The 12,542-nt window shown below is 36.3% G+C and overlaps 1 long non-coding RNA gene across 1 annotated transcript; it reads left to right on the forward strand.

Moving 5' to 3' along the window:
• Positions 1-658: 658 nt before the first annotated feature.
• On the forward strand, positions 659-3,306 carry LOC131683093 (uncharacterized). Its single transcript, XR_009304365.1, has 4 exons — positions 659-1,211; positions 1,270-2,225; positions 2,288-2,414; positions 2,475-3,306. It is a non-coding gene; the product is annotated as an uncharacterized LOC131683093 (long non-coding RNA).
• Positions 3,307-12,542: the final 9,236 nt, after the last annotated feature.

Consider the following 12,542-nt stretch of genomic DNA (forward strand, 5'->3'; position numbering starts at 1 on the left):
GGACAGTATGATCGATTTTCACCAAACCCCCACCAAACCGAATTTCTGGCTACGCCGCTGACTTCAAGTAAGTAGAAACAAAGTCGTTCTACACTCGTTCACAAGAAACTTCTTCGAATGCTGAATATCTATTATAATACATTGAAACCCTGATTTTATCAGCCAAATATGAACATATGTTTGAGGGGTCTAGCAGACGAACAAGACTGAATTCGAGTAAATCCTTTCTTGAGCATGTTTTCCTTATCATGAAGATGGAAATATGCAAAAATAAAAAGTTCATCATAATCAGAAATAGTTATCAGACTACATCAAGGGACGGGAAGAATATTTTAACAGCTTCAGTTTATTATAAAGAAAAAAAAATTGCCCGATTTAGTCAATATCCCCATTTTGTCAGCCTAAAATACACCATGAGACTGATAAAAATGGGTCTTTATTGTATGTATTATTCACTGTGTTTCACATTAATAGGTACATTTCATTTTTGGGGATTTTTTATTGTATCGAACTACAACAATTTTTAGGTAATTTTCAAGGGGTTATTTTATAGACTTCTTCCAAAATTTGGCGAACCTATTCCAATTCGTATACCAATTAATTGGTATACTTAAGGGTTAATATGTTGCAGATAGAGAAAATACTGGGGTGGCATCACGTAAGGTGTTAAGTGATTATCACCCAGTAGTGATGAAGTGGTGATCACCCAAAATTTAGGAATCACCTATGGTGATCACCTTGATTGTCACCAACTATGAGATTGAGCTAACTTCACTCAATTATCTCCCATCCGTCATCAAATGTCAAAATAACGTACGTTCACACGATACATCACCTTCTGTCAACAGGACAGAACGTCAACGCCACGTCATTGTTCCGTCAGAATAAGTTGAATTCATTCTTCATGTACACATTCAATTATTCCGTACATCAAAGGTTCCATGCCGATGATTACGTGTCTGAATGTTTCCATAGGAATTTCATGTCGCTAATTTTGACGTTCCGTTGACGTTTTGTACCGGCAACGAAAGACTGACGGATCATGTAAATGGTACCTAAAACATTTGTTGTTTTTTGCAGAAGAAAAAAAACAATTCGATTTACATTTTTCTAGCCATTCTTTAAAAGTTACAAAAACGACGAAAACCCTTCGATAATCGATGGATGCAGTTACAGAAATCGGACCGGTAGTGAAGCTACAAGGCATCTACGTAAGTACAAAAACTATGATTCAAATCAGCATACATAATCGCATTTCCATTTCCTCAGCAATTACTATAATTTGGAGAGCCTTTGTGTCGGTTATGCTTTTCGGAACGAAACGACGTGTTACTGTTCCCAGCGGAAATTTCGTTACTGCCCCGGAGTGAAGATTTGTATCTTGGGTGGATTACCGGGGGTTTGCGGCTCATAGAATGCGTTCCTCAAACAGATATACCAATTTCAGACCCAAATCCGGCATTGTGATGAAATAATTTGCGCGAAATGAAATCAGTTGAGGCAGATTAATGTAAAAGTGGAAATGAGGGTAAAGGACGGTTGTGCAGGAACATGTGTATATGTAAAATCTCAGCAGGAGAACAGGAGGAATATGTTGCGTATGATTGTCTCACACAGAGCAGTTCCATAGTAGATTCCATCGAAAATTTTAATGGAATTGACGAGCTGATACGCACGTTTCAGGGTGACTTGGAGTACCAGACCTTACTAAAAATTGGAACCCTCCGTGGCAGCCAATGCTAGTAAGGAACAACGTTGCATGGTACGCGGACCTATATTAAAAGTTCTGGTTGGTTCATCTGGGAAATCCCACAGAGGTGCGTTCGTACCAGTGGCTCGATTGTTTGGAACAGTTCTGCAAGAAAACGATCCCTTGTCAGACGCATAAAGTGGTTCATGAATTCCAACATGCGCCGGTATAAGTTTGCCTCTTACCTAAAACCTTCCAGAGTTAACAAAACGGACGACGATCGAGTCGAATATTATACACTCAAGGTTGATAAGTTATCTGTAAATCAATCGATTATGGTTGAAGAAAACGAAGAGTTGGGTGAAATTTGCATAATTATAGAGCGATTCTTAAACGCTTCCGAATACTGCCGACTAGAATTTTGCTGAAAAATATCGACGATCAATTTCAGGATGACGCTAATGATGAGTTTCAGTATAGTGTACCACGTTTGTTATGCAGGAGGAATTTTGACAACCATCTCTGCTACTTAGAAGTGAGTACTTTTTTGTTGTTGCAAATATCTTCCTGAAGTGAAATTTTGTCTTTCATTCCCAGAGTATACTACATCTGTCGTAGTCTTAAATACAAGCACCACTAATATTATGTCTTCAGTGCACGGATTGTGAACAAATCTGCGCGTAAAACCACAGAGGAACTTCCAAGACAAGCTAGAGCCATGACGGTAGCGAGACATTCTTGGAAACTTACCAAAGCGACAAATGTAATATTCTTTTCATTACAGAATCTTATCGAACGATGCCCTAGTGAAAAATGGAATTTTCGACTCTAAATCAGAAACAGCGCACGAGTTAGAAGCGAGAACATAAAGCCACCACCAATTACAATCTTCATATGGGGAAAGTTTGTCACAAGGGCACCAAAACAACACACATATGTATGTTATTTGGTGGAGACTACGCTAAACGATGCAATGGCCCAACGTCATCCCATAAACCCACACAAGTGTACGCAATGCAAACAATGTAAAACACGTATACATGTAAAACCGAACATCGCCTATATTTGCACATGCATATTTACCTTGAACTCTTTCGTCGGCGGTAGAACATGCCAATTTTCTGGAACAAAATAGTGAGCCTCATAAAGAGCAGAAACAAGATCACTTGGACGTCAATACGAGCGCAAGTTTTGTCACTACCGTTTCGCAATAAAGTTCAGTTAAAATGCACATAGGATGAAAGGATATTGCTTAGCGAGCAATGTGTCGAATGTGATGAGTTTCCTCATGCGAAAATCATTTGACATTCGAGTGAACGCCAAGCACGACCATCCGCCAGCACCACCCAACAAAATTGCTCATCGATTTCATCTAGTATTATGTATCGGATGAACGTCGTAGTCATCGTGTACCTTCGACCGGAAGCGACTCTAAAAAACCTTTTTAAATGTTGCGCTCAACGTGTGATCTTTTGACATGTTCATCCCGTGTTGCTATGTGACGGTCTGTGGAGTGGGATGTTATGGTTTATCAATTTTTTTAATTTTTTTTTAAATGTCGCAGTGCCTCCAAAAATCATGCCCATCCGATGAGTGAATGCGCACTGCAATCTCTTACCAAAGATAATCTGCTGATGAATTTTGCTGGCGACGCAAGCAAAGTTAAAAATATTCAAATTCATTGAATGAAAATTGATCAAATTCAGCCGCATTCATTTTCAATATTCAGTGACGCAGCTGAAAACGTCAAACGAATAAACCGCCCATTAATCCATGCAGATTTTCATTCGTCTCCGATTATTACACGAAGCGGCCGTGCAGCAACGAATCAAACGCATCAAAGTATGCCCTGGCACAATGTAAGCGATGATGATTGTTGTTTCATATACTTTTCCGGCATTTGAAAACATTTTCCTATATAATTAGTGAAATGAATATATTGTACGATATTCAACTGAATGAATAGCATGGATATTTGAATTAATATTTTTTTTCTATTCACCGCGAGTCGCAACAGGTTCATTTTCAGCCGTCAAAAAAGAGCTTCGATTATTTTTAACTCTGGACGCAAGTACAAATTGATTCTTGTAACCGGGCATAAAGTGATTCTTCGGTTCGATAAGTACTCTACTAACTTAGTAATTGAACACATCACGTCAAAGTTTGCGGTGAACTACTCAATTACGAGTAAAAGCTGCAATATTATGTTGGGCTGATTCGATTGAATTAATATCTGATTTAAACAATAAGATAAATTACAATATAATTAAACTTTCGCATTGAAAGCAATTTCTTCTTTTTTTAATCAATAAACATTATATTTGAAAAGTGTATTTTAAAAGTAAAAATGCAACAGTGCACATTCATTTTTAGAGAAAAAAAACTTTCAACTATAAAGTACAAGCTTTCAAAGCCAAAGAGAATACCATTTTTAAAAATAAAATTTATCAAACTCCTCAATCGAAAGCTCATACTCTCTGCAAAAAGAACCAACAAAAATTTAAAATTACTAACGATCTTTTTAAATTTTCCAGTGTTATTTTTGTGTGTGAAGAGTGTATGAGGGAAAGATCGACCAAAAATACTCGTTTCTGTATAAATGTAAATGATAAAGTTTTGACATTAAAAATGTCTTACTCCACTATCTGGGGCTTGGGGTCATTCTAAAATCTAAACTATATCCCATGTAACGAAACTATGTAAGGTTTGCACGCTTATAACTCCGATATTACTAGATGGATTTTAATCATTCATACACCAACCGATTCAGAAACACCTAACTTAAATATTGGTAATAATTTAATATCTCCCCAATAAAAGTAGACTTTTGGAAATTGGTAAAATTAAAAAGTTCACGAAAAACGGGAAAAATACCATTCGTGAGGCAGATTTCTCAGACACAGCCGTCAAAAGAGGGCAGCTTAGTTGCTCAATGAAACACGAAAAGTCATAAATAGAAGCAACGCATGTCCGTTTAAATCAGTCGTTGCTCTTATCCCACACGAGCAACGTCGTCTCCGGGCGATGCAATAAGCGCTATCGATTTTCGGTAACGTTGGCATTTGCACACACTCGCACCTAAGTGACTAGTTTATAAATAGAGGTGACGCGTACCCGTTTGAATCAGTTTTTGTTCTTATGTCGAACGGGTAAGATCATGGCTGCAGCGTCTGGGCACTACAATAAGCGGTAGACGCTATGCATTTTCGGCAGCGGTGGCCGTGTGCGGATTTGTCGGGTACCAGCATGGTGTCACAGAATGATTTGCAAAGTGGGTGGGCGGGGTGGTTTGGATTTAAATCAATACGGTGTGTGCTGTTTAAGAGTGTTGCGTTTGAAAAAAATATATTTTTATGCATGCGTGTGCGTTGTAACTTGTTAATCCATGTTTACGGCGCTTTGTAGCTGCGTAGGGTAAAGAGCCTATTGGTTTTCATGTTTCATTTTTCGGTTATATGTTTTTTATCAGTAAGGCATCTGACAACGTGCTTCTGTAGTTATTGCACTGTTCAGCAGCGTAGTATTTTATATAGGAGAGTACACTCAGGTTTTTTACGCGGATTTTGAAATTTACGCGGTTTTCATTAACGCGTTTTTTTTTTAAATTTACGCGGTTTTCATTTACACGGGCTCTATCCCCTGCGTGAAAAATCTGAGTGTAATTGCATCGGAAACAATCACATTCCCAGCAGAACTTTTTGTTTTCTAATAGTGAGATACTTGATTAATTAATAGATTACCGTTAAAAGACCTTCAATAAATTATGTTTTAATGGGGAGGGTATATAGCAAATTGTAACATATGAAAACAGGCGAGTGAACAAGAACGTGTGTCGATATGTGTGATAGATAAAATTCATTTGCACGCTCTTGAAAAAAGCTATATTTTTAATGTCACCGTGGTCGTGTCCTGTACACAACCCTTTAATTTTTTTTTATCCTGTTTTAGTTGGCATAATTGTATAGATCTAGGGTATTTATAAAGATGACTAAATGTTCATTTACACATTTTTTTAATGAGAGAATCGTTTTTGTTTTAAATATGAGCGGTTTGCAGCAAGTTTTCAGCATCACTAAAAGATCAAAAGAAATATGAGCGGTCGAAAATAAAAGCCGGAAGAGCAGAAGGAGCTTCGTATAATGTGTAAATGAATAATAAAAATCGGACATAAGCTTCAAGCGTAAAAACAAGCATAAGACGCTTCGATGTATGAGTCGTTTCAAAAACCATAAGTACAGGAACTGGCAAAAATATATCCGGTAGTTTTCTTTAAGCGACTTTTATTCTTGAATGTAAAGTTATATGGATTTGTTTATTTTTAATCGGTTCTCGTATTGTCTATCCCGAGATAAACTAGCATTTCGTCGATTTGTTACTATATGTGACACAAATGAGTGCGAACGAAACAAAAATAAACATCAAACCGTTTTTTCGCTTGCACTAATGCAAAGTGAACATGCGCGTAATACGGCGCACGGCTTGGTGGCGCATGGCTGAAACGTCACGATGTGGATTTTAGAAAAGATTCGCAATACAAGAGGTTCATTCCTGCAGGCTCTTTTGCGTGAGACCTTTTCAAGCGATTCTTGTGCTGAAGGATATAAGTTCGATTTTTACGCTTGAAGTTTATATCAGAATTTTATATTCGAAGCATGTTCTGTCCTTACGACTTTTATTTTCAGTCGCTCATATGACAATAGAATAGTAGTGTTTTTTGAATTCACTAATCTAAATCGTGTGTATGAACCAAAATCTATCAATGTGGGAATTTGATTTATGGTTGCTTTTAATCGAGTCTATAAGTGCTCTATGCCATTGCTGAGTTATTTATATGTTTATCACTTATGGGGAAGGCATAATTATAACATTGGGTGGATATTATATTGGCGTTTCGACATCAATTAAGCAAAACTTTTCAGATTGTTCTTGCCACAAAGAAACTTTAAACGGTAGAATCAATATTTTTAGATAATGAAAAAATGTCACAAGGAATCTTATAGTGAATCAATTTATTTGAATAGTTCCCAATTAAATTTTGAATATCGAAATTAATTCAATATTGAAGCTTTTTTCATATTCCTTGAGCTTTTTTTCCTTCTTGTGGAAATACGGGGAATAAAAACACAAACTGTTGAAATTCAAAACGATGGTTCAGCGAAATACATAAATCATAAATCACATCAAAATCAAAAACAACATTTTTTTCATTAAGCTTCAAACTTATTTCATGTAGTTTTGGAGCGTTTCGAAGTTATATTTATTGAGCGTTTCAAGTTTTACGTTTCTCACTTTTTTTCGATTTACGATTTGGTTAGAATAAATTTTGTTTCTTCTATGGCAAAAAAATGGAATAGCATTACTCACTCAATAATAGTAGCAAATGATACCGACGTTGGTATTACTTACCTTCAAAGATCACTTATAAACTTTACTCCTCTTTGATTTCTATGAAAAGTGATAACTTTTTTGTTGTCACCTATATTTTGACAGAAAGGTGAGCACTGCGAGGTGATTATCACCTTAGATGATTTCAAAATTTTGTAGTGAGGTTAGCCCTACCCCTGCGGTGACAAATTGTGGTGATTGTCACCTTACGTGATACCAAATATTCAAAAGTGATAATCACCCGGTGATGATCACCTTACGTGATTCCACCCCTGAAATTTTCAGCTTTTTGCCTTTCTCAATAGAAAGGTATTGCAATTGCTCTGAAAACCGACTTTTTAACGGAGGTCCGGAGGGCCGAGTGACATTTACCATTCGATTCAGTTCGTCGAGTTCGGCAAATGTCTGTGTGTGTGTATGTATGTGTGTGTGTATGTATGTATGTATGTGTGTATGTGCGTCTGTGTGTGTGTACGCGAACACAATCTCACTCACTTTTCTCAGAGATGGATGAACCGATTTTTACAAACTTAGTCCCAAATGAAAGGTGCAACGTTCCCATAGGCTGCTATTGAATTTCTAATGGATCCGACTTCCGGTTCCGGAATTACAGGGTGATGAGTACGATCACGCAGAAAATGTCGATTTTAAGAAATTCTGCAATGAATGTATAATGGTGAAATTTTTTCCAAAATGTGACCACAACTGCTTCGATTTGTAGTACTAGGTCATTAACAGCCATTCAAAGTCTCTTTGGTCACATTGGCCACCATCATCGGTTCCGGAAGCCCCGGCGGAAGTATCCAAATTCAGACTAACAGTCACATCGGTTTCTCGGAGGTGGCTAGACCGAATCAACCAAACTTAGTCTCAAATGAAAGATGTTGCGTCCCCGTAAATGGCTATTAAATTTTATCCCCAACCGACTTCTGGTTCCGGAGTTACGGGTTGTGGCGTGCGATCACATAGCAAATTGTGATTCAAACCGATACCCCGATGGAAGCAAAAAAGGTAAAAATTTCGCTAAAATGTCTCTCAAATAACTTAACTTTGCAGTTCTAGGTCACCGACGGCCAAACAAACTTTCGTTGACTAAATTGACCACCATAGACGGTTCCGGAAGTGCCCGGGAAAAGCGGCCATCTTTCATAACTAGCAAACTCATATCAGTTTCTCGGAAATGGTTGTGCCGATTTTCACAAACTTAGTCCCAAATGATAGCTATATTATCCCCAGAGATGTCTGTAAAATTTCGCACGGATCGCTTGTATGGTTCCGGAAATATAGACTGAACGGTCCGGTCACACATGAAATTCCCATATAAGCCGGAACTCTAATTTTTTTTTCAAAGGAGGGACCCCATGAAATTTCAAAAATCGAATTCGTATTTTTGATGCCAAACATCTTTAAAATGCATGAAACGTCGAGATTTTATGTTATCTCGAAAAAATTTTTTTTTATAAAAATCGACTTTTTGGGACTGCCGATTTTGCACCTTTTTGCCTTTCTCAATAGAAAGGTATTGCAATTGCTCTGAAAACCGACTTTTTAACGGAGGCTCGGAGGGCCGAGTGACATATACCATTCGATTCAGTTCGTCGAGTTCGGCAAATGTCTGTGTGTGTGTATGTATGTGTGTGTATGTATGTGTGTGTATGCGCGTCTGTGTGTGTACGCGAACACAATCTCACTCACTTTTCTCAGAGATGGATGAACCAATTTTTACAAACTTAGTCCCAAATGAAAAGTGCAACGTTCCCATAGGCTGCTATTGAATTTCTAATGGATCCGACTTCCGGTTCCGGAATTACAGGGTGATGAGTACGATCACGCAGAAAACGTCGATTTTAAGAAATTCTGCAATGAATGTATAATGGTGAAATTTTTTCCAAAATGTGACCACAACTGCTTCGATTTGTAGTACTAGGTCATTAACAGCCATTCAAAGTCTCTTTGGTCACATTGGCCACCATCATCGGTTCCGGAAGCCCCGGCGGAAGTATCCAAATTCAGAGTAACAGTCACATCGGTTTCTCGGAGATGGCTAGACCGATTCGACTAAACTTGACCTCAAATGAAAGGTATTGCGTCCCCGTAAATGGCTATTAAATTTTATCCCCAACCGACTTCCGGTTCCGGAGTTACGGGTTGTGGCGTGCGATCACATAGCAAATTGTGATTCAAACCGATACCCCGATGGAAGCAAAAAAGGTAAAAATTTCGCTAAAATGTCTCTCAAATAACTTAACTTTGCAGTTCTAGGTCATCGACGGCCAAACAAACTTTCGTTGACTACATTGACCACCATAGACGGTTCCGGAAGTGCCCGGGAAAAGCGGCCATCTTTCATAACTAGCAAACTCATATCAGTTTCTCGGAAATGGTTGGGCCGATTTTCACAAACTTAGTCCCAAATGATAGCTATATTATCCCCACAGATGTCTGTAAAATTTCGCACGGATCGCTTATATGGCTCCGGAAATATAGACTGAACGGTCCGGTCACACATGAAATTCCCATATAAGCCGGAACTCAAATTTTTTTTTCAAAGGGGACCCCATGAAATTTCAGAAATCGAATTCGTATTTTTAATGCCAAACATCTTTAAAATGCATGAAACGTCGAGATTTTATGTTATCTCGAAAAATTTTTTTTATAGAAATCGACTTTTTGGGACTGCCGATTTCGCACCTTTTTTCAGTTCAATATTACCGTGGCTGTTTTTTCTTTTTCAAAATTTTAGAACTCGAATGATGATTTATTTTCCTGTATATAGTTGTCATGTGATGTACAATAATAAAATGTAATATATGCATTTAAAAGCTTTTAATGAATATAAACAACGCACACATTTTCGTGATTCATGATTGAGAAAGGCACAATTGCACCGCTAGGTGGATTAAAATAGGTTTTTCTTACACAATATTACGAAAGATTATTAAACAATTTTTCTTAATAAATTTGTGAAAATTATAAACTATTTGAAATTTTTTAATAGCATAATTTTTTTTTATTTAACCGTGATTTTTTAATAAATAGTGACCATCGCTTTACAACGTAGTCTATTTTTCATGGCTTGCGGTGAGCACGATCTCTCGAATTGCTGAACTGAAAATTATGGAATAGAAATTAATTTTTAGTATTCTTTACAGATTAAACTCGCCGCGCAGATAGCTCTGAATTAGACCCGCTGGTGCCCTAAGACGATTTCGCTAGATTTTCAGTGCATTAACGCAAGTGACGGAAGGTTATCGAAAAGTTTCGTGAAAATGAAAATTCCAGTAATGATGATGATTTTCCCAAACGGTTCGTTTTCGAGAGGTTTTTATTTGTTCTTTGGCATTAGGATTAGCGATAATAATTCAAATCAAGGATACTACTGGGAAGTCACCTTTAGAAAAAGTCGATGTCGAAGTAAAATTTGGAACTATGCACGCATGCACTTCAGAGATAGCGTGATATCCGGAGCTGCGATTTCATTTCAACCCTTTTTTGTGAAAATGGCGATACTTACAAATGTATACATAAGGCTTTTTTCATACATGCGAATGAGGGCTTTGAAACGCAACCAATTAACCTAAAAATTTGGATTCTACGATATTGCTTTCTTAAACTACAGCAAAAAATACAACGGGCGAAACTGTATTTTTGTTTGTTTATTTAAAGTTTCGCCCTCCACGCTCCATGCAAACAAACAGGGCGATACTTTTTTTGCTAGCAGTTTAGAAGCGAAACCGTCATTTTCGTATTTTTTTAGGATTATCAAGCTGATATCAGCTGTAAATAGTAACAATGATCGCTATTGAAAAAAACCCGGACGAAATCGGTGGTGTAGAACTGTAGTTATTGTAAAAAAACGTAAGAACGATACTTCAATGCTGATAGGTGGGACCGAAAAAGTAAACAATCGCCAAAGGGTAAAGTATAAACTTCAAATCGATTCAAAAAAATGTGATTTTTTTGGCTCAGTACAATATATAACCCCTTTAGGAAAATTCAGTTTTCCCACCACAATTTAGATATTTTATTAACAGAGCATTAACAATAATTCGTAGCTGTGTCTATTTTATGGGCCATTTTTTCGCTTCCCATTGATTTGATTTGAGATTTCTAGCACTGATGTTGTCCTATGCTGATTTGAGCGATTCTCTGAGTCCTGCCACTTTCCCATGTAGTATGTGTTATCAAAAACATCGCGAAGCATCAAGTTCTAAATGTTCTCAAACGATATAATATCCGAAGAGAGTGATGTGAGTTATAAGAAATGTCTCATCACACTGTTAGGTGGATTAAAAGCGTTTTTTTGATATTTTTCCGGTTCACACTTTTATTCATTTTAATAAGCTGACTAATTTTGTTCAGTCATTCACTTTATTCATTTCATCTAGAACATTAATTAGATACAATATAATTTCTTCTATTAATTCTATTACTTTTTAATATCACTGATTTTTTTCATTTTAATCATTTAACTGCTTGAAAACAAACAAAATGAAAAAATGATAAAAAGACGGAAAACATTTTTATTGTGATAAAAATTCTTTATTTTGTATATATTCCTTTCATTTTATTGATTTTATTAACTCTCTGTTTCTCTTATTATTTATGAACAACATTTTCAAATAGCTTTACTGCCCATGCTCGCAAATCAGTCCCATAAAGATAGAAAATGGGACAAATATGCGTTCATGGGCAGTATAACTTTGGGCTTGGACAAGATTTCTTCACAAAAAAGTAAAACTAATAATTGCGACAATCAATGTTTATTTGAGCGTTAATAGTTACAAGAAAGATCCGTAGAACTCAAGTTATTACAATTGCTTTGATTTGATTTCACTAAAGCAGTGCTGCCAGAGACATTTTCAGTTACCGGTGAAAAATTATATTTTGATATATTTTCGTTTTCTTCAAATATTTTTGAAAACTGATAAATCTTATTAATTTGGACTGCTTTCGGCTACCTTTTCTGCCCAAACTATTGAAAACTTTGCAGGAGATGTGTATTAAGGATTGGTATGTAAACATTCAGCAGCTTCTAACACTGCTAGAGAAGCATCTATCTTGATCAAAACCGGTTTTCCGCGTTTCTTTACTCTAACACTTTTAAGCAAAACGGTTTTGGAACTTTATATATGCGACAAAATAATTCGGTATGGAAGAGTTAATCTAATCCATATTATGCATATTAGGTATTTATTTTATTATTCCAATTTTTTATGGTTTTATTCATATTATTTATTTCAATAATTTTATTAAATGGTTAGTTTTTCCCAGTTCACATATTTTATTCAGTTTCTTAATTTCATCAATTCGGTTTAGTCCATTATGTTATTGTATGATAGCTTGTTATCGTGAAACAATTTAATTTACTCTCTTAATTTCATTATGTTTTAGTATCGTCTAATTTTAATTTGAGCTACTTTGATTTATTTATTTTATTAATTTGATTTATGTTTATCATTCTATC

The sequence above is a fragment of the Topomyia yanbarensis genome, chromosome 2 (assembly GCF_030247195.1).
Source record: "Topomyia yanbarensis strain Yona2022 chromosome 2, ASM3024719v1, whole genome shotgun sequence".
Classification (NCBI taxonomy): domain Eukaryota; kingdom Metazoa; phylum Arthropoda; class Insecta; order Diptera; family Culicidae; genus Topomyia; species Topomyia yanbarensis.